The 22,119-nt window shown below is 46.1% G+C and overlaps 1 long non-coding RNA gene across 1 annotated transcript in view; it reads left to right on the top strand.

Annotated features, from left to right (window-relative positions):
• The first annotated feature begins 743 nt into the window (after positions 1–743).
• Positions 744–22,119, top strand: part of LOC138389429 (uncharacterized) — a 61,989-nt gene continuing 40,613 nt past the window's right edge. The window contains exon 1 of the long non-coding RNA XR_011234500.1: positions 744–806. This is a non-coding gene — a long non-coding RNA (uncharacterized lncRNA). The remainder of the gene's footprint in view (positions 807–22,119) is intronic.

Below are 22,119 nucleotides of genomic sequence, written 5' to 3'. Positions count from 1 at the left end.
TCACAGTGTTTACATAACATGCTGATTAGTCACTGAGCAGCTCTTCACTGCAATAAATACTTAGGCTTTGCATTTTGCTCTCTTTCATATATATGTGTTATATGTATGTGTGTATATATATTATACATATAGGTCATTTTTTAAAAAGGAGCCAATAAATGAAATTATCATCACTGCGTGCAAACCTGCCCCTGGCTTTAGGCGTGGGGCTGGCTTCCTGCGCTCGGAGTGATAGCTATTCCGAAGTGGTAATTGGTGTACTGTATCTTTAAAAGGTTAAAACCCCTTTCAGAAAAGGTCTGGGCTCCTAGTGGAAAAGACAATCGAGGCATGGGTTGGCTCTGGATTCAGAAAACAGCTGCTGATTAGATTCTGTGTCTGCGGGCTGAATTTATTCCGTGTTTTTCAGCAGCAGGAATCCAAGAGGGATGTTTCTGTTTGGGTTTCTGATCGTGATTTATATTTATTCAGAGGAATAACAGAGGGTGGATCTGTTCCCGGCGCGAGCATGCTCACAACCAGCCGACTCTCCCATTATCCAACTGCCTAGTTTGGTGCTTCAATGTACATGGCTTTTCCGTGTGCATATGTGTGTATACAAACACGCATGCATGCCTGGATGGACATACGTATGCACAGGTTATTTTTTAAGGACAATTCCTTCAATAAGGTCTTTACCCCTTACTTGAAACAGGTGTTCATGAAAAAAATGCACAAAATCCTGCCTGGCCGGAATAATTCATGAAGAAGGGGCTGGATCCGTGGGTCAGAGAACACAGGACCAGTTTGCCATCCCAAGGCCGAAGGTAGGGGACTCTGGGTTTTTATTCGGCGGATGGATTCCTTGTGCTTTATGTTATTGATTGTGTTTTATGCCCACGGCCGCCACCGGGAAGTGAAATAGCGAGCTGCGTTCCATGTTGTCGCTGCCTTTCTTGGGCAAGGTGTCCGGCTGCCCAGGCGCAGGGGCCGGCTGGGTGGGTGGGCTGAGCTCGCCGCTCGGCCTGGTGCTGGGCAGCGGCGAGCCTCAAGTGACCCCCGCGCGTCAATCACCGGCGGCGGCGCAGGCGGCGGGGCTGTAACCCTGTGCGCGCCGCGCTCGGCGCTCCTTGGCAGCCGCGCCGGCGACCCTGCGCCTGGTGAGCCTCAGCTGTGGGCCAAGGCATCGCCTCCTGCAGCACCTGCGTTTTCTCCTGCTGCCGTCGCTGTGGCTCCGGGATTGTTCGGTGGACTCAAGTGGTCTCTGTTGCCTGCTTGGTTGAGAATGAGATTCGTGTGCTGCTGGCTGCCAAGGCAGAAGGGAGAGCTTTCTCCTCCCCCTTAATCCTAGCCCCCTGAAAATGTCCCTAAAGCACAATCACCCGCCACCGCAACAAAACCAAAACAAACAAAAAACAAACTCCTATTCCGTTGGGGATTCTTGCCTTCCTGCTGGCAGAGCAGGTGCCCCCTCAAAGTTGTGCCCCACGTGTTACCATCTTTTAAATGGAAGCACTGATGGTGCTGAATGGCCCCTGATGGGACTGACCAGGCTGCCTGAGCACTCCTGAGTGCGGTGGACCACCCGAACCGTGTAGATGGGGCAGGAAAAGTGGTGGTGTAGAGGAACTTGGAGGCCAGGCGTTGGTGTCTTAAAATGCCGCTGGTTTGGTTTATGTTGCAGATCAGGACTACTTCTGTGGCTAAGCCTCCCTTGAACTTTAGGGGCTGTGATTGCAGGAAGAGGCTCTGCGTATCTGGCCACTGGGTGAGCAGCACCTTGGCCCTCCTTCTGCTATGCACCCTGATGTTTCTGGCAGTCCTTGACACTGTAACCATAGCAGCCATGTGCCCCCCTACCTATGTGGAGTGCTTTGGTTTTGTTGACACTGATTTGCGTTCTGAGTGCTGGGAGTGGGAAGAGAGAGAGGGATGGGGAGAATGAGGTGTTTGCTGAACTGATCTGCTGTGAAATGTTCTCCAGCCTGTGTTTGTGTGGTTATGTAATCCCAACTAATAATCAGACCCTGTGCCCAAGCAGCTCCCCACCATCTCCCAGCCCTCCCCTGGACTGAAGAAGTTGGATCCTGCAGTTGTTTAAGATGTGTTTATGCAATGAAATGTGTACTGGGGGCAGGGAGGGGTAATTTGAACAACTTGAATGTGAAGAACACAGGTCAATGATCATATGTTCCTTTGAGGACAGTGTCATATTGGCTTTGGATGATTGATGTTGATCTGAAGACCCTCCCACGTTGCTTTCAGCCAGTCATGATTTGCCTGCACTTTCATTTGTTAATTTCACCCCTCTTGGACCCTGGAGAAAGACCCCTGCAGGGCCCTCAGATTCCCAACTCAAGGCAGGAAACAAATCCTGAATCCAGGGTGACAGCCCAAGTCCCAGCTGTGCTTTATACTTCCTACTGTGCAGCCAGTGTGAGGAAGAGTTCCTGTCCCGCTAGGGTGTCAGTTTTGCTCTGGGGTTGGGCTACACTGTGGGACTGAAGAGCAGATCTCAGAGGCTGACTGAGCTGTTTGACATATGCTCTCTAAAGCTGTAAGGCTTGCAGAGGCTGGACGCCCTGTACATCCTTGCATTAAAATATTGTAGGGATTTTTTGCAAGGTAGGAGAACAGCTGTGCCACTGAGATATCTGCAGGCAGGAGGGAGGGTATGTGTGACTCTCTCTCCTTCCTCCCCACTCTGTCTGGTTAATGCGCCAGCCAGACACTGAATTATTAGCACTGGCCCCCTATTACACCCTTTAGTGCCTCACCCTAGGGCATCTAGGCAGTTTTGTAATTTGGTGGCAAAGTCTGACCCCTTACGGCTAAGATTGGGTGGTGGTTTTTTTTTTTTTTTTTTTTTTGCCCTCAGCACTGCAGTGGGTTTGCTTTAAGGACCAGCTACTATGGTGTACTGTGTGGCAGTGGATCAAGATGTGCTAAACTGGAACTATTGTTAAGCTGTCTCCACCCATTGTGTTTTGGTGGTGGTCACCCTCCTTGGAGTGGAGAAGTGTGTGCTGCCTTTGGGTCCTTGCCAAGTGAGCCATTGAGGCATTTAGTGTGTGAAAGGTACAGGAAAGAAGATGCATTTAGTCTGAAGTCCTGGCAGGTTCCAGGACCCAACTTGATGGAAGATAACGTTAAGAAAGCTGTGTGACAACTGGAGACATTTTAACTTGTCTCTCACTTCCTGCTCTTTTCTTTTCGCCCCTCTGTGCTGCCCATCAAGGAAGCCCTGACATGCTGTTTTTTATTCTGTTTCTCGAGAAGTCAAATCACATTTACCAATGTGCAGATATCCCGGGCAGGCAGGACAGGAAACACTGGCTCCATCAACAGGCCACACGGGCCAGACTTGGCCAAAGCCCTCAACCAATCTGTAAAGTAGGTGTATACATCATAGCCTTACCAGGTCCACTGAAATATCTTCAGAAGAAAATGAAATAAGATAAAAAACAACATATGCTCTGTAGCTGATGAGTGTTAGGATAATACCACAACAATCTGGAACTCCCATTTACACAGTTCCACTTTTCCAGTTAAGACCTACATGGCAAACCAAGGGAGATGTCATAAGTCCATGAGTTGCAGTTCATGAATTTTGATCGTTGGAAGAAATTTCAGGTCCTCTTTCCCGTCTTTGCATTTACTTGAAGTTCTAAGAGTCTTGGTTATTAGTATGTCAAATGCACCTAGCAAATTGGAAGAGACTGATAAAGTACTGTGCAAGGGTTATTACAAGTCTTTCATCAAGCATCAGTAAGAAGTAATAGAAATACGTGAAACATAAAACCTGAAAAAAATTTTTTAAAGGCACAAGAATTCATAGCATGGGATTCGAAGACTACTTAATCTAAGTATTTAATGTAAGTACTTCAATGAAATTTTATATATTTTAATGGGTCTTCAGGACTCTGTTTTTTCACATACTAACTGATATACACAATGGCCCACATGTATCAAGAACAGTTTAAATTATACTTTGTGTGTCCAATTTAAGAAGTCATGAGAATTCAAAGTACTCTCTGAATTTTTTTTTTTTTTGAGCATGATTCTTAGAGGAAAAACTATAGCTCTCCAGGATAACAGAACCCCTGAGGTTTCTAGACAGCCAGGAGCTTACTGGTCAAAATTATATTACAACTATAAAGTCCTGCTGTTGAAATTAATTGAGAACCTTATGATCTTTTGTCAAAATTTAGCAGAGAACTATATTATTATTATTAGTGGTTATGTTCTAACATTGGATGCTAAGGGAAATACTGACAAGGAAACACGTGGACCTTAACCTGTCTTGTGACCATGAAACACCCTTAGAGTCCTTCCAACTTGGTGACTTTAATGCTGGAGTTGAAAGAGATCTGATGATGGAAAAGATGGAGCAGGAGAGGTGGACATTCATGCACCTGTTTCTTAGGTGTGTGGGGAATGTGGACTTACCATGACCAGGGTGATGATCTGTCAGGAAACAGGTTCCAGATGTCATGGCCACACCTTCATGCTAAGCAATGGTGTGTACTCAGTTCACTCTGTGCTCAAAACTGGAAGGATGTCATAGTTACAAGAGCAATGCTAAGCTTGGCCTGACCCTCTCATGCTATGCTCAGTTACACTTTGCTCCGAAACAAAAGCAAGAGGAAAAACAAAAGTGGAAGAAAATGAATGCTGACACTTTTTAAAGAGTATTTTTAGAAGTCAGTACATATGTGGTAAAGGTGAAGACCTAATTAAAAGTGACAGAAAAGTATTGCTCGGTTTTCTAGATGCACATAAATTCATTGTTTTGGTAATTTATTTGAAGAAATTCTTAAACTTGCTAAAAGAAACTGTCAATAACAGTTCATTGATTATAATCACAAATGCTCAGAATTTTCCAAAAGTTCCATGTATATTAGCAAAGTGATGCCATTGTAATAAGATGGTAAAAAGGATATTCCCTGAAATCCCAAGGGGCTTGGAAGGCAGAGGAGGTTGGTGGTGGGAAGTGGCTGGACCACACTATCCAGAAGGCTGCGCTGCTGGGAGGGTCATAGGTGGGAATATGTGCTTGGGAGGCAGGACAGTAGGGATGGGCTCTTCCAATGACTGTGGCTGTGAGTACATGAGAGATGTGACTCCTCTCCTCATTACCAAGTGTTACGAAGTGCCAGGTGTGGCCGGAATTCTTGCAGCAAAGGGAGAGGGGTGGAGCTTTACATCTAGGGGATGATCTGAGAATGCCTCTCAGATTTGGGGAGCAAAGCCAGGGAGCAGCAGAGGGAGGTTAGTCTCAGGAATCTTGAGATCTCTCTGAGCATCCATGGATACTTGAATCGGGGTTCAGGGTCAAGTTTTTAAAAAATGAGTCACGTATGCATAACGGGGATTCAAAGAAAAGCTGACAAATAATAGAAAGAGAGGGAAAAAAATAAAACCAGTGTTATAAATACATGATATGCTCTGCCGAATCTCTGTCACCAATTTTAGTCTATTCAGCCATTCATTGGACTCTCAGGCTCGGCATTAGATCCTGAAGCTATCTTAAGATCAAAGGAGCCCTGGTAAAAATGAACTGATTTAATTTCAATCAAAAAATTTTGAAATGCTTCTCAATCAAAATTCAATACAGTAGACCCTTGACATTCTCAATGGATACATCTCAAGCCCTTGGCAAATCCCCAAATTTGCAATTTGCAAATGTAGAAATATTTGCATAGGCTTTTGACTTCCTTTTTTTTTTTTTTTCTTGAGACAGAGCCTAACTCTGTCACCTAGGGTAGAGTGCAGTGGCTTCATCATAGCTCACTGCAACCTCAGACTCCTGGGTTCAAGTGATCCTCTGCCATAGCCTCCTGAGTAGCTGGGACTATAGGTGAGCACGACGCAGGGCTAATTTTTCTATTTTTAGTAGAGATGGGTCTCGCTCTTGCTCAGACTGGTCTCAGACTCCTGAGCTCAAGCAATCTTCCCACCTTAGCCTCCCAGAGTGCTGGGATTGCAAGTGTTAGCCACTGCACCTGGCCTTGACTTCCTTCTGAATCAGGTTTTAGTCTAGAGAGGAGAGGTCCCTATGATTATTCAGAGACCACCAGTTATTTCACTTTTCATCTTGTACTCAAGGAAATAAAGTTTCTCTCACTTCCAGAGAGTTTCTATTTCCCTGGTGGCATCTTGGGGTGGAGGCGCCGTGCCAGACCTTTGAGAAGGCTCCCTGATCTAGCTAAGTGACTTACTCTTGCGCTGCGGCTTCGCCACACACAATTCACATTTGTGCTGCAGAGAAAAAACAGATTGTCACGTGGCGTGGCTATTAGGGGTTGTTCACAAATAACTGAAAAAGTGAATGTTGAATCTACAAATGTTGAATCTTCAAGCATCTGCTGGGGTTGCTAAAAAATTGCACGTGTGTGCAACCCCTCAAACTCCCCCCACCCCCTGGCCCTCAATATACACTCTATACGCTGTTAGAAACTTCCCCTGACTGTCAGCAAATCTTGATGAGGGGAACTGGGCGTCACACAGCTGAAGCGTCTGGTACAGAACTTACAGTGAGAGCGTCACCATTGAAACCTAAGCAAGAGAAGCAGAATGTAGCCATTTTTTTGCTCCATGCCCTCATTTTAAAGATTTCAAAATTTGAGAAGATTCCAGGAGATTAAAAAAAAAACCACTATGATTATGGTTGTATTAAATAAAGGAGCCAGAGCAGAATGTACTCTGGAGGTTGGAATCACTGGAGAAATTGTTCCAAGAATGTTTTGGAGTGATCTGGGGAGAAGCTCTTAAGATTTTGAGTTAAGAGCACCACCAATTACATTTGAGGATCATCTTTGTCCAGCAACTAGAAAAAATATGGCAGAACCACAGCATTTTGATGTGAGAGTTTCTTATTTATTAAATTTTTTATGACCTTCTTTTAAAATAATTTTAATAAAATAGCCCCTAGATGCAAAACAATACTTAAAACTGTATATAAAGGCCTAAAGAATAATAATACAATGAACACTCAGGTACTCACCAGTCAATTTGAGAAAAAGAATGTCACTCTTAGTTTGAAGTCTTTGGTGTACCCTCCCAGCCACTCTGTCTTCACGGATAACCATTTTCCTGCCATTTCTGTGTCTTGCCCTTTATGCTTTTCTTTATTGTCTTACCCTCTCATATGTGTATACCTTGTTTGGTTGTGCATGTTTGTGAACCTTATATAAATGGATCATACTGTTTGTAGACTTTTGTTCTTGTGTTTATATTTAGTACATGCACACCAGGAAGGCTGCACTAGTTGACGCACAACTGAAATATTTCCATATCAGTTGATAAATTGCTGCTTACCTGATCCTTTCTGAGTGCTTCCGTGATACCTCTCCAAGTCCTCCCCTACCATTCTCAAGGGATTACACCTGGCGTGGCAGGGGGTCTGGGCCCCAGCTCTAGCTCCACAGCTGGGATCCCTTCGGACTGAACAGTCCCTGTGCCAACGGGTTGTTCAATGTTTCATTCCTAGATTCATTCACATTGTTAGGTGTAGCTATAATTTTTTTCATTTTGCTGAACTATAATATTCCAAGGAATGAATAGATGGCAATTTATTTATCTGTTCTATTATTAACACTTAACTTATTTCTAGTTTTCTGCTATTATAAATAGTGCTGCTGTAAACTTTTTTGTTCAACTTCCCTGCTGAGGATGTATATAAGTTTACTTAGGGAATATGTATAGTAGCAGATTTATTGGTCACAGACTATGAGCATTTTCAGTGCTACCAGAATAGATCAAAATTAACTTCCATTATGTTATGTGAATTTCACTTCAATACAAAATTAATTTCCAAAGTGTTTAACCAATTTCTTTATCCAGCTGCAATGTATAATGTTTCTGTAACCTTCAGACCTTTATATTTTGTAGGATATTGTCAGAAATTTTTGCCAGTCTTATAGATGTATAACAGTGTCTTCTCTGATTTTAATTTATATATATTTGATTAGTAAAGAGATTCAGCATCTTTTCATATGCTGTTGGCCTTTTGCATTTTCTTGTCCTTTGAAGTGCCTCTTCAAGTCTTTTCCCCATTTATTTAAAAATTGGGTAATTTACATTTTTCTTATTTATTTCTAGGAGTTCTTTACATATGCTGGAGACTATTTCTAAGTGTTGCAAATACCTTCTCCTAATTTGTGGTTTTTTTAACCATCTTTTTTTCAGATCTTTAGAGTGGCAGAAATTCTTAATTTTAATGTAATAAAATTTATCAATTTTTCCTTTATCATTGAACATTTTGTGTCTTTTTAAGGACATCCTTAAGGATAATACAGCTCTTGTCTTCTGAAAGTTTTAGTTTTGCCTTTCATCTTCAACATTTTTCCTTGAGAATGATGTTCTGTATGGATTTGATATTCTTTATCAGGATAAGGATATTCTTGTGTAGTTTGCAAAGAGTTTTCAGGTTTTTTTAAACCATGAATGGAACTTTCTAAAATACTTTCTCTACATTTATTGAGAGGATTTATATAATTTTTTCCCCTTTAGTTTGTTAACATGGTAAACTGATTTTTCCAATGTTAAATTAACATTGCTTTCCTAGAATAAACCTGACTTGGTCATAAGGGGTTCATTTTTTTATGCATTGCTAGATTTGATTTGCTAATAAAAATTAAGAAGTTTTGCATCTCTGTTCATGAGTGTATTGGACCATAATTCTCATTCCTTACATTATTCTTGTCAGGTTTTTGTATTGTGGTGTTACTGAGCTTGTAAAGTAGGTTGTAGAATATATATATTTTTCTTTTTTCTTTTTTAGAGACAGAGTCTCACTCTGTTTCCCAGGTTAGAGAGCAGTGGTATCATCATAGCTCACTGAAAACTCAAACTCCTGGGCTCAAGCTGATCCTCCTGCCTCAGCCTCCCAAGTAGCTGGGACCACAGGTGCACACCACCATGCCTGGCTAATTTTTCTATTTTTTGTAGAGATGGGGTCTCGCTTTTGCCCAGGCTGGTCTTGAATTCCTGGTGTCAAGTGATCCTCCTGCCTTTGCTTCCCCAAAGTGCTAGGATTACAGGCATGAGCCATTGCACCAGGCCAGTTATAGAATATTTCCTCTTTACCTGTTCTCACAAAAAATTTATGTGAGGCTGGAATTCTTTCTTAACTAAAGATTTTTAATCTCCGACTCAATTTCTTCAATAGATATTGGGTATTCAGTTTTTAATTTTTTTCTTGAATCAATGTTGGTAAGTTAGATTTTTCTAGGAATTTGTCCATTTTATTTGAGTTTAGAACATTTTTGCCATGAAGTTATTTATAATATGCTTTTATCTTTTTAAGTTCTGTAGCATCTGTGGTTGTGTCCCCTTTTCTTTTGTAATGCTATTGCATCTTCTATATTTTTTTGTTGAGTAGACTTTTCAGCATTTTTTCAGTTATGGGAAATTCTCCTCCTGTCTCCTTTTCCCATGAGGCCACAAAAGGTGAAGCTGAAGGTCACTTTGTTTGGCTAATGTCCTCAAGCTGGCTTCAGAGACTGGCTTCCATTCTGGGCTCCAGCTTTTACTTAGTTTTTGCTCGGTGAATATTTTTTACTAACATGCCAGCTCATTTCGTCATTTCAAAAGATATTTTTCTATAGTGCCCAGTTTTCTTAGTTATTTTCCATAGAGAAGGCTACACATCTAATCCACCATCGTGCTGGAAATAAAAGCCTTATAGGGTTTTCTTTAATACTGTCATGTAACTTAACGCTTGTTAACCATGAAAGACTATGCTGCATCTATTGACAGAATGTATTTATCCACACATGTTTATTACAATGGTCGGTCTATTCCATAATTCATTCGATAGATATAGTGGTGTTTTTAGTAATGCGCAATACACATGCTCCTTCTAGGCTAAGATAGAAGACTAGTTGGTGCTAGTGGGTGGGGTATGGGTGTTTTAAATCTGCCAGTAAGAGTCTTACCAGAATAGAAGTGGGTGATACTGAGTAGTTAACAAATAGTTTAGCCTTTAAATACTAAAGTCCCTCAGCTACTAGGGAACTAATTCTTCTGGATATAGCCTTTTTTCCAAGCCTCCAAGAGTGAGTTAGAGTTAGAGATGGTGTGTTTCCTCTTCCACTTTCTAGCCACCCAGACTACTTGCTTTGTCTCTTATGGCTGCCTGTTTTTTTCTGTCTTTTCTTTCAAAGTTCTACTCTCATGCTACCATTATATCTTCCTTCTTAGTTTTTTATGGAATTATAGCCTTACCACCTAAGGACCAGCTCTCTTTTGAGGGGGAAAAAGTGAAAGCATCCAGTTCTCCAAGACTGTCTGTCTCAACTTCTCACGAGCAGGACTTGGCTGGCAGCCGGCATCCCCAGCCCCCTCCCACTCTGCCCATGTGGCTGAGTTGTGCTTGGCTGAACTCAAGTTCCGTGCTGCTTGGCCAAGGGACGTTATAACTTTTTTCGTCCAAGCGAGCCCGACTGGTGACTCTGATGTGGTTTACTCCCAGGCAGGTGGGTCCTGCTGCTCACTTCCTGGTGTAACTTCTGAGCAAGGGGCAGGTGGGTCGCCATTGTCCCCTGCCCTTCCTGCGAGCCTACTTAGTGGTGGGGCATAGCAGATGGACGTTCGGCTGCCATGGGCCTCCTGCAGGCCTGGGGAGGGAACTGTGCCAGTCTCGTGTTCTGTCCCCATTCCTGCTGCCTCCTTGCCCCGTTAGCTTCCCTGTTTGCTTCTCGTCCAGCGAGGGCAGGGACGCCCCTGGTGTGGGTGCTGTCTTGGTAGCCATGTGGGCACTGGTTGGGTGAAGGGTTCCCTCTTTTCCCGACCCTCGAAGGTGGTCAGAACTCACCTTGCTTTACCTCAGAGCAGGATGGTGTTTGCTTCCCCTGTTGTCTCTACCTCCCCTTCTCTCCTACTGGGGCCTCTCCCCTGCCCTCATCCCCAAATGTCTTGGAGAGAACAGTTCACAGATTATCAGGGATTATGAGGAAGGAACATTCATTACTTGGACAGAGACAAATGACCTCCCTCCCTCTCAAGGATGAGTGGTTCTTGGAAAGGCACTTCCTCTTCTCTAATATATGCATGTGTGCCTTCTCCCTGGGAGGCAGAAGCCACAGAGGGGCCCGACCAGAGCCTTGCAGGCTTGCCAGCCCTCTCTGTGGGTCACTGGCCAGTTTTGCAGAACATCTGCCCCTCTGAAGTAGGCTGAGAACCAGTCTGCCTGGGGGGCTGATCATTTCCACTAATTAGTAATGGCAGCGCTGGAAGCGCTTGGAGCTCAGGGCCTGTCGCTTAGGCTTGGCTTGGAAAAGGAGAGGGTAGGCTTTGAGGGGAGCGGCGAGGGAGGGAGGAAGGCAGGAAAAAAGGGAAGAGGGAAAGAAAGAGCAAGAAAAGAAAAAACAAAAAAAGAAGTAAAGGAAGCAGAACATACGTAACCCTCCTTCCTAGCTTCAGAGCACCACACGTCTCAGTTGGGACCGCATAACATCAAGTCTCTCGTTAAAATGTTTTTTAAATCGAGTATAATTTACATGTAATAAAATTCACCTTTTTAAGTGCACAATTCATTGAGTTTTGGCAAATGTGTATACCTGTGTAGCCACCACCAAAATCAAAATATTCCCATCACCCCCTAAAGGTTCCTGGTGCCCCGGTGCGCTCATTTCTCCCCTCCGCACCCTCCCCTGGCAACCACTGCTCTGTGCTGAAACTAGGGTTTTGTCTTTTCTAGAATTCCATATAAATGAAATCATAAAATATGTGCTCTTCTGCTTCTGACTCCTTTTACTTAGCACAATGCTTCTGAGATCCACCACATTGTGCCGATCAGCAAGTCATTCTTTGTCTTGCTGAATAATGTCCGTTGCGTGGATGGGCTGCAGTTGTTTGTTTTATTTTTCCATCCATTCACCTGTTGATAGAAATTTGGATTGTTTCCAAATTTTGGCTATTGCAAATAAAGCTGCCATGCACATTCACCTGCCCGTCTTTGTGTGTCCGTATCTCTTTATTTCTCTTAGGCGAACAGCTAATCAAGTCTCCTTTGGATGCACATTCTGTCTTCCTTGTGCCTGTCAGCCTGTCACCAGGTGGGCCCTTCTCTTTCCCTTCTCAGGAGTGACCATCAGTTAAGAATGGGATTTTGGACACCACCACCTGTGTTAGACCCTACTAATCACTGGGACCATACTGTATGCTAATTGTCTTCAACCTGTTTGACACCCTCACTAGACTAGAGACAACTTGGCATAGGAAGTAGCAGCGTAGGCATTGGAGCCAGACTGCCAGGGTTCAAATCCCAGCTCTGTCATATACTCACTGTGTGACCCTGAAGAAGTTACTTAATCTCTGTGTGCCTCAGTTTCCTCATCTGCAAAGTGGAGATAATAATAACAGTATCTATCTTATAGAGTGGTGGGACCAGAGAGCTAACTAGCTAGATTTGCTTGGCCTACAGGGAGTACTATGTCGTTGAATGACTGGACAAGAAGAAGTGTCAGGGTCTGGAGTGCACACGTCAGATCTCCTTTCAGTGGCCCGTGATGGTACTGGAACAGGCTCCATCAACTGCTTTGCTGCCTGGCACCCTGGCATCCGCTTTGTTAGCGGGTGACAAGCACTCTCTTAACTCTGAGTAGACAGCACTGTTCCCATTACCTGCCGGCTCCTCTTCCAGCTGGGCTGCTAGCTGCCCCCTCGTACTGCTTGAGTTGAAATTCTCTTTCTGTTCTCCTGAGTGTTTATTGCTCTCCGAACAATATAACTATAAATGACAAGGGATCCCACCTGTTTGCTTTGTTCCTTCTCTCAGGTCTGGGTCCAGATACATCATCCAGGTAGGAAGCAAGGCCTGCAGAGGCCCTGCCCACGCTCTTAGATCTTACACCCTAGTTGGCATGCATCTTCATGTATCACAGGGCCTGAAGCCCTGTGCTGACTAGAGATATGGCAGAGGGACCCTAGGCACAGAAATACCTGTCCTACAGCTCTGCCAAGGATGCTCCTGCCGGGACATTCCCCACAGTAGCCATGGTTATGGATGCTCATCTCTGGGCTCTGCTATTTCTGCAAGCCAAGGGCTGGGGCTCCCTTTGGACATGGGTAGGAGGCCCCCTGAGTGAGAGCTGCTAACAAGGACTGAGCCTCATACCCTTTAATCCAGAGGGAGGAACACTTTCTGGATCTGACCTTTTTCTCTCTCCAGAAATAAGATGATTCAGGACAAGGGTGATCAAAAAACCTAGAGAAATCAAAATGTGGGATTGGTCTTTGATATTTGCCAAAGTGAGGCACCTGAACAGAAGCTTCCTATGGACAGAATATAGTTTGTAAGGTACAATCATCTGTGGGCCCATGGGAGTGTTTCTAGAGTCTAGGAATTCTGAGTGGTACAGTGTTACGGAGCACTCTGTGCAAAGTGTGGCGGTGAATGTCTCCCATGGGTAATCTCATTGAATTCCACTCCCGCGAGTAGAGATGATCACGTCCTTTCCAGCAGGGGATTTTGATTTCACTGGTCTGGGGCGAGGCCTGGGCATTTGGACTTTTAAACATTCACCAGTGATTTTAATGTGCAGCCAAGGTCAGGAACTATCTTACAGACAAGGGAATTGAGGCTTCAGAGGTCAAAGCCACTGGCCCAAGGTCACACAGCTGTGCGGGGAGGCGCTGCTGGCTCGCAGGCCTGTGCGACAGCGTTGCTTGGGCCTGGGTGCCCCATGCTGCCTGCTGGTCAGAAAACTGTTGGCTCCCGGGGGCTGGACAGGAAATGGTCAAAAGGGATGCAGAGATGCTGAGGGCTCTCCTGGAGCGTCCTTGCTGACCCGACACTCTTTAAGAGTCTGAGCACGTGTGTGCTTCGAGTCTGAAAGGCTCCCAGGACAGAAAGCCACTGGCCTCGGCTCCTGGCCAGCACAGGAGAGTAGCACACCATCCATCCATCCTTCAGCTCCAGGTCCATGCTTAGCTTGGGCACATCTGGGCCCAAGAAAACAGGACTGATGGTTCTTGATGTCTTCCTAGTGTGACCCCATAGCCAGGCATCAATGTCTTGGTCCTTCCTGAGCAGAGCAGGATAGGACAAGTCAGGGAAGTAGTGGTCTTATCCGTGCCTCTCCTCTAGTAACAACAGCAGCAGTGACAAACACTCGGTGCTTACTGCATGTGTCAACACTGCACTGAGGGCCTTGCGCAAATTACCTCATTTTATCCTTATAGGAATCTTGCGAAGTAGATACTATCAGTTTCTCCATTTTTCAGATGGGGAAACTGGGGCATGCAGAGTCTGGTGACAGAAATGAGAGTAATCCCAGGCAGTCTCTGACTCTGGGGCACAACTCTTAATCATGGTACTGCACAGCCTCCCGTCGGTCCTGTCTTGCCTTGTTCTAGAATTGTTTTGGAGCCTCACCCAGCCCCCAGCCCGATGATAAACTCTCAGTATGGGAGACGTTTCTCCACTTCACCATTTCTGGCGCAGAGCTGGATTCATAGCAGGTGTTCAGTAAATGTTAGTTGGTTGGTGTATTTTATTTTATTTCAATAGATTTTATTTCTGAGGATTCCACAGTATCACAATACTGCGATAATAATAAACACATCCCAGGAATGGAACACAAATTATCCAATTTTCCATTTCTTGTCTTTTAAGTATCTCTAAATAGTCTGTGTTCTCTCTTAATAGTTGCATATCACGTTCAGTTTTAGTAGCTGTACTAAATTCATACCCTGTTGTTGTCTAAGAAGAGCACTTCTGTGCACTCGAGGAGCCTGGATGTCTTCCTTTGAAGGATTCTTTTCTAGAACAGAAACTATTCTCAGTGGTAACTACGCCTGCACCATCCAGCCCCCTGGAATGAAGTTGTTTGTGTGGTGGGCTCTTCCAGGGTAATCCACACAAAACTCTATCCTGATTTAGTAGCAGATGTTGCCAGCGCTGTGCCCAGGTACCCTTGGGTCACTTTGACCAGTTCTGTGCGCCCGTCCCGCAGCTTCTGTAGCCTTTGTTTCTAAAGCCTTTCCTCGGAACCTTCTTCAGAGGATTGTACTCTTGCCATGAGAGCTGAGTCCCTGGGAGTTTCTGTCCCCCTGTGAAGGTTGGCAGCCAGTATCAGCTAGAGTGGAAGCTCAGCTACCTTGCCTTGGTGTCATGGGGGTGGGGAGCGTGTGTCCAGACTAGAGGTGGTGCAGTTTACATTCCAGAAGTCTGCCGCCCCCTCTGCTTGGCCTTTGGGGACTGGAGTTCCCCAGAGCTCGCTCTGAGGATTTCCCTTCTTACCGCGTCCTCTCTCCCCTGGCTTCAGTCTCCGTGCATCCCGTCTGGATGGCTCTTCAGAACACTTGACCGTAAACGCAGCCGCCTTCTCAGCATCTCCACTGGGATGACTCAACACGTGCACAACTCGGCTCAGCATCTCCGCCCACAGCCCAACCCACAGCCACCCGGCCCCTGCATAGCCTCAGGGTCCCTCCTCTTCAGCGGTACCTGTTTTAGGAAGGGACACCACTGTCCCCCCCAGCTGCTTGAGCCAGCAGCCGGACTTCGTTCTCTCCCCTCCGCCACCTGTCATGCCTAATCTGTCACCAGGTCCTACCCATTCTTCTTCCTAAGGATGAGTGCTTGAGTCCATGCGCTCGTCCATTCTGACATCCACTCCCCTGGCCCGGGCCACTGTTGCTTGGCTGCTGCAAAAGGCTCCTGACTGGTCCCCCACATCCTGCCTTGACCCTTCCAGGACTAAAGAGAACTGAAAATCCTTTGCAAGGCCTGCACAGCCCTGGGAGGGGGTCTCCGCCCATCTCTCCAGCCTCCCCGTCTTTGGCCTTCCTAAGCAGCGGCTTCCTTCCCAGTTTGGGCTTTTGCACATACGCTTTCCTTTTCCCTGGAAAGTTTTCTAGGGAGGCCCATATTTTTGAAGGAGCTGCTTTCTTTTTCCTTGAAGTGTTGTCACCACTGTGGGGACATAGAGTGGAAGAGACACCACTGCCTCTCTATTCTCTCTCTGTGGGAAATTTGGAAGAGATCTGGGTAGGGGTATGGGGAGTGAGGGTGGGAATGGAGTGGAGAGGCCCATCCCAGGTGCGGGCAATAAGGGGGTATGTTGTCTGTAGAGGATTTAAAAGCAATAATACAACCAACTAAAAATCTGTTTGATCTTTACTATCATGGTACACCAGCAATTTTAAAACATGTTGCTAAAAGACTCTTCAAGGTACAAGGGAGGACTGTTTCCCTCCTCTTCCCCCAACTGGACGTGGGAATAACTCTTGGGAATCCACCAAAATCGTAGCAATAACCAGCATTTATTGACCACTGTGTGCCAGGTACCTTGTCAGATGTGTTAGGATTCCTATCCCACTGAATCCTCACGGCAGCCCTGTAGGACAGGCCTTATTGTACCCACTCTAAAGGTGAGGAAACTGAGATCAAAGAAGCAAAGTTGGCACGGGCGCATCTGGAGCTGCTGACGGGCAAACCCTGGGCGTGGGTGCTGGGCCCTGAGGCAGACGGTTGTGTTGAGCCTGGGGAAGAGCAGCCTGTCTGTCTCATTCTGTGCCCCTCACCAGCCTCACACAGCCTGCGCTTCCAAAAAATCTGCTTTCTGAAAGGGTTTGTCATCCAGCACTAACCCAGAAACCTCCAGATTCTGCTGATGGGGGAGAAGAACATGGTCCGAGAGGATCTTGTTCAGGGACAAGAATGGAGATTTGGAGAAAGATCAGGCTGGACTTGAATTCTAGACCAACCGCTTACAGGGCCTCGGGCAGAGTATGCTCAGAACCTCAGTCTCCTAATCTGTAAACTGGGGATAACAATAGTACTTCATAGAGCTACTGGGAGAGTTCGATGAGTCAATGAATGTGATGCTTTTATCATTGTGCTTATTAGACACTGGACTCTGTAATGCATGTGAAGCTCATGGCAGAGTAGATGATGTATAATGTGAGAAATGCTTGTTTTCTTCCACACAAAACTCATCAGGAGAGTGTCAACATTAACTTCTTTTTTTTTTTTTTTTTTTTTTGAGACAGAGTCTCACTCTGTTGCCCAGGCTAGAGTGCCGTGGCATCAGCCTCGCTCACAGCAACCTCAAACTCCTAGGCTCAAGCGATCCTCCTGCCTCAGCCTCCCGAGTAGCTGGGACTACAGGCATGTGCCACCATGCCCGGCTAATTTTTTCTCTATATATTTTTAGTTGTCCAGATAATTTCTTTCTATTTTTAGTAGAGACAGGGGTTTCACTCTTGCTCAGGCTGGGCTCGAACTCCAGAGCTCAAACGATCCACCCGCCTTGGCCTCCCAGAGTGCTAGGATTACAGGCGTGAGCCACCACACCCGGCTAACGTTAACTTCTTTATGGAAACATCCCATTCTTCAGTGGGGTCCGTGAAACAGACAAGGGACACTGAAAACATCTGGAGAGGCATAAACCACATCAAATGAGAGCCCAAATGTTGGTGAAAGTCACTTCCTAGTGAAGAGAGAGTCTTTCTCCAGGAACAGTCAGTAAATGGATATGTTCCCTGAACATCACACCTTGTTAAAAAAGGAACTTGATATAATTCAGGATGTAGTGGCAGAGATTCGATTTTTAACAGTTCCTATTTTTACCGCCTCATTGATGCTAGGAGGAAACATCCAGAATGGCGGTAGCATGTGTGCAGACCTCAGTGGCAAAGATGCCACCTACGGGGTTGCACAGATCTTTCTCCTTGCAAAGAGGGAGTAGTGGGTTTAATTGAGCAGTGGGAATTTAATGCTTGCTGAATGAATGGGTCTGGTCTGTCTTCTAGCCCAGGAACCAGACCTGTTAGATTTTATGTTATTTCTCCAAAACAATCAATTCTTACAATACGCTAGTGAGAAAAGAAAACCTTCATGTGCTTCAGCTGGAAGGAAGGTTCATTGGTCTCTCTTCCTACCTGCGGAGGCACTGTTACCTTCAGAAACTCAGTGGTTAAGTACGGCTCTATGCACTTCTGCTGATGGCGGCCAGGTGCCTATGGAAATCCTCAGAGAGGGCCCCTTCTGTCTCCTGTGCATCTCCAGCACGTGGGGGTGTGAGTATGCGTGCGTGCATGTGTGTGTGTGCGTGCACGTGTGCATGAGTGACCCGTTCACCTGCAGGAGGCTGACTTGAACACGCAGCTAAGCCCTAAGGGTCCTCATCTGAGCCAGGACACGGATGTAGTGGAGAACGGCAGAAACCCTGTGGATGGAAGTTATGAGCCTTTTACTCTCGGGCTGTGGCACTGAGTAGAGACAAGTGCAAGGCCATGCTTTTTGATGATGGTGTTGTCCTCAGTCCTTCTGAGGCTGGACTCCCTATCACTTCCTTCCTCCCCCTTGCTCCAATGCCCCTCAGAGGAAGACTGCCCAAGTGTGAAGGGCCTTTCCTTCTGCCCTGTTGGATCTGTGTAGATTGACAGTGGCTTAATGGAAACCAAGTTTTTCTTTCTTATGTTGGCTGAAAAGAGGCTGAATTAGTTTTGTGTCCATACAGTGAGAACTTTGATTCCAAGGTACACAAAGATGGTAATAAACAAAGAAACAGATGTTTCCTGCCCCTAGAAAGCTGGGAGGTTAAGTGGCTCCTTTATTGTGTAGAGTACAAGGGCCCTGTGGGAGCAAAATGATGCCACTGGGTGGGCTCTGGCCTTCTCCCGCCACCTCCCTCCCTCTCTCTGCCCTTTCTACCAACCTGGGTCCTCCTTCTCCCAGCACAGAAGATGCAGGTCCCTCAAGAGTCTTCTTTCCCTAAGAGTGTGGCTCTTACCCACCACGGGTTGTCCCTGAGCCTGGGCCTGACCAAGATTCTCTCCACAACCAACCTTTAGCAGGCTCTTCTGAGCATTCTTTCATTTTCGGCCTCAATGTTTGAGCTTCTGTGTTCATTGTCCAAGAATCCGGTTTAGCCAGAATCTGCCATCCTCAATATCTGATCACCCTTGATGTCTCATTGGGTTCCTCATCTGTTTTAGTCTGTTCCTGCTTCTATAACAAAATTCCTTAGAATGGGAAATTTATAAACAACAGAAATTTATTGCTCACAGTTGTGGTGGCTGGGAAGTCCAAGGTCAGAGTGCCGGCAGGTTCCGTGTCTGGTGAGGGCCCGATCCTCATAGACCGTGCCTCCTGTGTGTCCTCACATGGCAAAGGGGCAGGACACTCCTTTCGACTCTTTTATAAGGACGCTGATCCCGTTCCTGAGGGCTCTGCCCTCATGACCTCACCACCTCCTGAGGGCTCTACCTCTTAATATTATTGCATTGGCTATTAAGTTCCAACATAAGAATTTGGTGGGGACACCAACATTCAGACTATAGCATCTTCCTCCCCCACCCCCAGGTGATGTCTGGTCACCCTGACCTTCCTCCAGCAAGAATCCTGCTGGGTCAGTTTCGCCAGAATCCCCCCTCACCCCGGATGCTTCCTCAGTGATTTTCCACCCACGACCCCCGCCCTGCTCCTAGACTGCATTCCACATTTCCTTGTGTTTGGAGTTGAGCCCAGTCTCTCTCCCCCACTGCAAAATCCCACTGAAGCAGTCCATACACCTAACTCGAATAAAGTTTGCCTTATAGTCCATCGACTCATTTTTTCTTTAACAGGCCTTCCCCAACTGCTGTCGGGGTCCTCTGTCATAGTGGGGGCCGCCCCTTCCCTAAGACCATGTGATGGATCCTTTGAGACAAGACAGCTGGAGTTAATTAACCACGACTTCTGAGTGGGGACACAGAGACCTTGGAGACGAGAAGGGCCTCGCAGACTTGAGTGGGATTTCAGCTCTGGCGGAGCAGAGATCAGAGAAGCAGTAGGAGGCACCGTGCAGTTGCCTCCACATACACAGGCAGGAAGGAGTCTGTCTCTGGGTGTAACCCGAGCTACAGTGATTAAGGAAGGACGAGATAACTCAGTGCTAACTTCTGAGCAAAAGGAATGGCCATAAACTGCCTGACACCCGGGTCTTTGGCTCGTCTGTTTGAATCCTGACCCTTTTTTAAAAATAAAAGCTGTCATGTATTGATATTTTATTTGAGATAGACATTGTTTGTATCCCCATTTTACAGACGTGAAAACTGCTGCGTAGAAAGGTTCAGGACTTTGCCAAATGTGACAGAGCTAGTAAGTGGCAGAGCTGGGGTTTGCACCCAGGAAGACCCTCTACACACCACGTTGCCGGATGTGTTAAAATATATTAATATGCACTAGAAGTAACTGTTACTCAGTGTATAATATGTTATACGTAATATCCAATTAATATTCCCTGAGGCAGAGCTGTGATTAGCAGTGTGCTGTGTATTACTTTAATAGCTGAGGGTATGTTTTGACCAATGAATGGTCTGTCTTTCCCACTCTGCCCAAATACAGTCTCTCCTTGCCCCCAGCACTTCCATTTTTCTATAGTCCATGTCTCCTTCTCCTAACATAAAGCAAATGAATGTCTCTCAGTCACCTGCAGTGCTGTGGTGGTGGCCCTGGCCTCACCTGCCCTGCCACCTCCCGTCCTGCCCCCAGGTGCCCCCCGCAGCCTTGCATTCTGCTACCCTCCTGTCTTCAGCCAGAATGTCCTTCCTTGGTGCACTCCCTGTGCCTGGGGCCTGCCAGGCTTGGGGACATCAGCGCCCTGCTGAGGCTGGCACGTGGGTGTGGCTTCCCAGGACAGACTCCCTTGTCAGGAGGAAAGGGTGGCAGCCCCAGTCCTGCTTGTAAATCACCAAGGACCGGATTTGTTACGCTCTCCATTTGTGTGCCCTGGAGCTGAAGACTCTAAACAAATTGCAATCTTTAAGTAATTTTTTAAAAATATGTTTATTTCATCTGAAATATGCCCCTCTGCCAGTCAACACTTGTGACTGGCCCGAGCTGGCCTGCACTGGCACACACACTGGTAATCTGGTCTCTTCGTTTTAGGTCTCCTAACACCGTCGCCTCTGGAAAATGTTAAGCCATTCGAAACATTCATCATGACCACTAGACCCCGTGGATCTGAACGGCCCCCTGTGGACGTGTTCTAATAAAGGGGTAGGACAAAGGCCAGGCCAGACTGCACGGGGTGTGCGTGGGAGAGGAGGACGTGTGCAGGGGGACCAAGAGGAGCAGATGGGAGGAAACTGGGGTCCGGCCCCACGGGCATCCTTCCCGAGAGGTGGAGGACAGGGAGCCCACGCAGAAGGGGGCCAGCCGGGCTCTGCCCTGTGCCTCAGCGGCTGCACTTCTCAGTATTGGGCTTCGCCTGCACACGAATCAGTTGGCACTGTCTGTCCTTTCATAAAAGCATCAGGGTTTCCAGTGTTGGGCTTGGGCTTGGCCAATTCCTTCCTTGCTTGTGCTTACAGACCTGACCATACTAAAACTTGTGGGTTTTTCTTTCTGTCCTGACTTGTTGCAAAGTTAGTTTCTCTTCTGCAAAGTGGCCGGGAAGGGAGCTCCCCCAGCACGTTTCTAAGAACGTGCTTTTCAGATTGCTTAGTAAGGTCTGGTTATCTGTTCAATACAGACCACATTTTAATTTATTTCCAAACAGACAGACTTGAGACCCTCCAAAGCCAACATGCAGAGGACCAGGGTGGCCTTCAGTGTTGACTTACAGCAGAGAGCAATTTCAGGTCTAGGATGTCGTCCTCAGTAACTTTACCAGTGGTCATTGTTGTCAAGTCATGACGTTTGAAAACATCGTGTTAGAGTGTTAACGCCAGCCTCACTAGAGCTCATTTGGAATTTCTGAATAAACATTCTGGTGTTGCTGCCTGTTTTAGGAGTGGAAGTGTTTGAATGTTTGCCATTCTCTGGGTGGTGGGAGATAGAAAAAACAAGTGTTGTGGTCTTGGGTCTCGGAGTTCAAGAGTAATGCAAACGATACAGGGTTAACACGGGATAAGGGATGAGAAGCCGTATTTGCTGCACATCTTTGCTAAGGTAGATAATAAATGTAAGCTTTAATCTGTAAGGTAACCCTGGGAATGAGGTGAGCTGAGAGTGCAGGCTGTGGCTTCAGACTGCTGGGTGTGAATCCTGGTTCCTCCTCTTACTGTCTGGGTGATCTTGGGCAATTTACTTAACTTGTCTGCATCCCAGTTTCCTCATCTGTAAAATAGGGATATGGATAAGGATAATACGATGTATGGCATATGGTGGTTAGGAAGGTTACCTGAGTTAATATGTAC

This window comes from Eulemur rufifrons, chromosome 8 (genome assembly GCF_041146395.1).
Source record: "Eulemur rufifrons isolate Redbay chromosome 8, OSU_ERuf_1, whole genome shotgun sequence".
In the NCBI taxonomy this organism is placed as follows: domain Eukaryota; kingdom Metazoa; phylum Chordata; class Mammalia; order Primates; family Lemuridae; genus Eulemur; species Eulemur rufifrons.
Note: the sequence above shows the minus strand (reverse complement) of the source record. Positions and strands in the feature narration are given on the sequence as shown.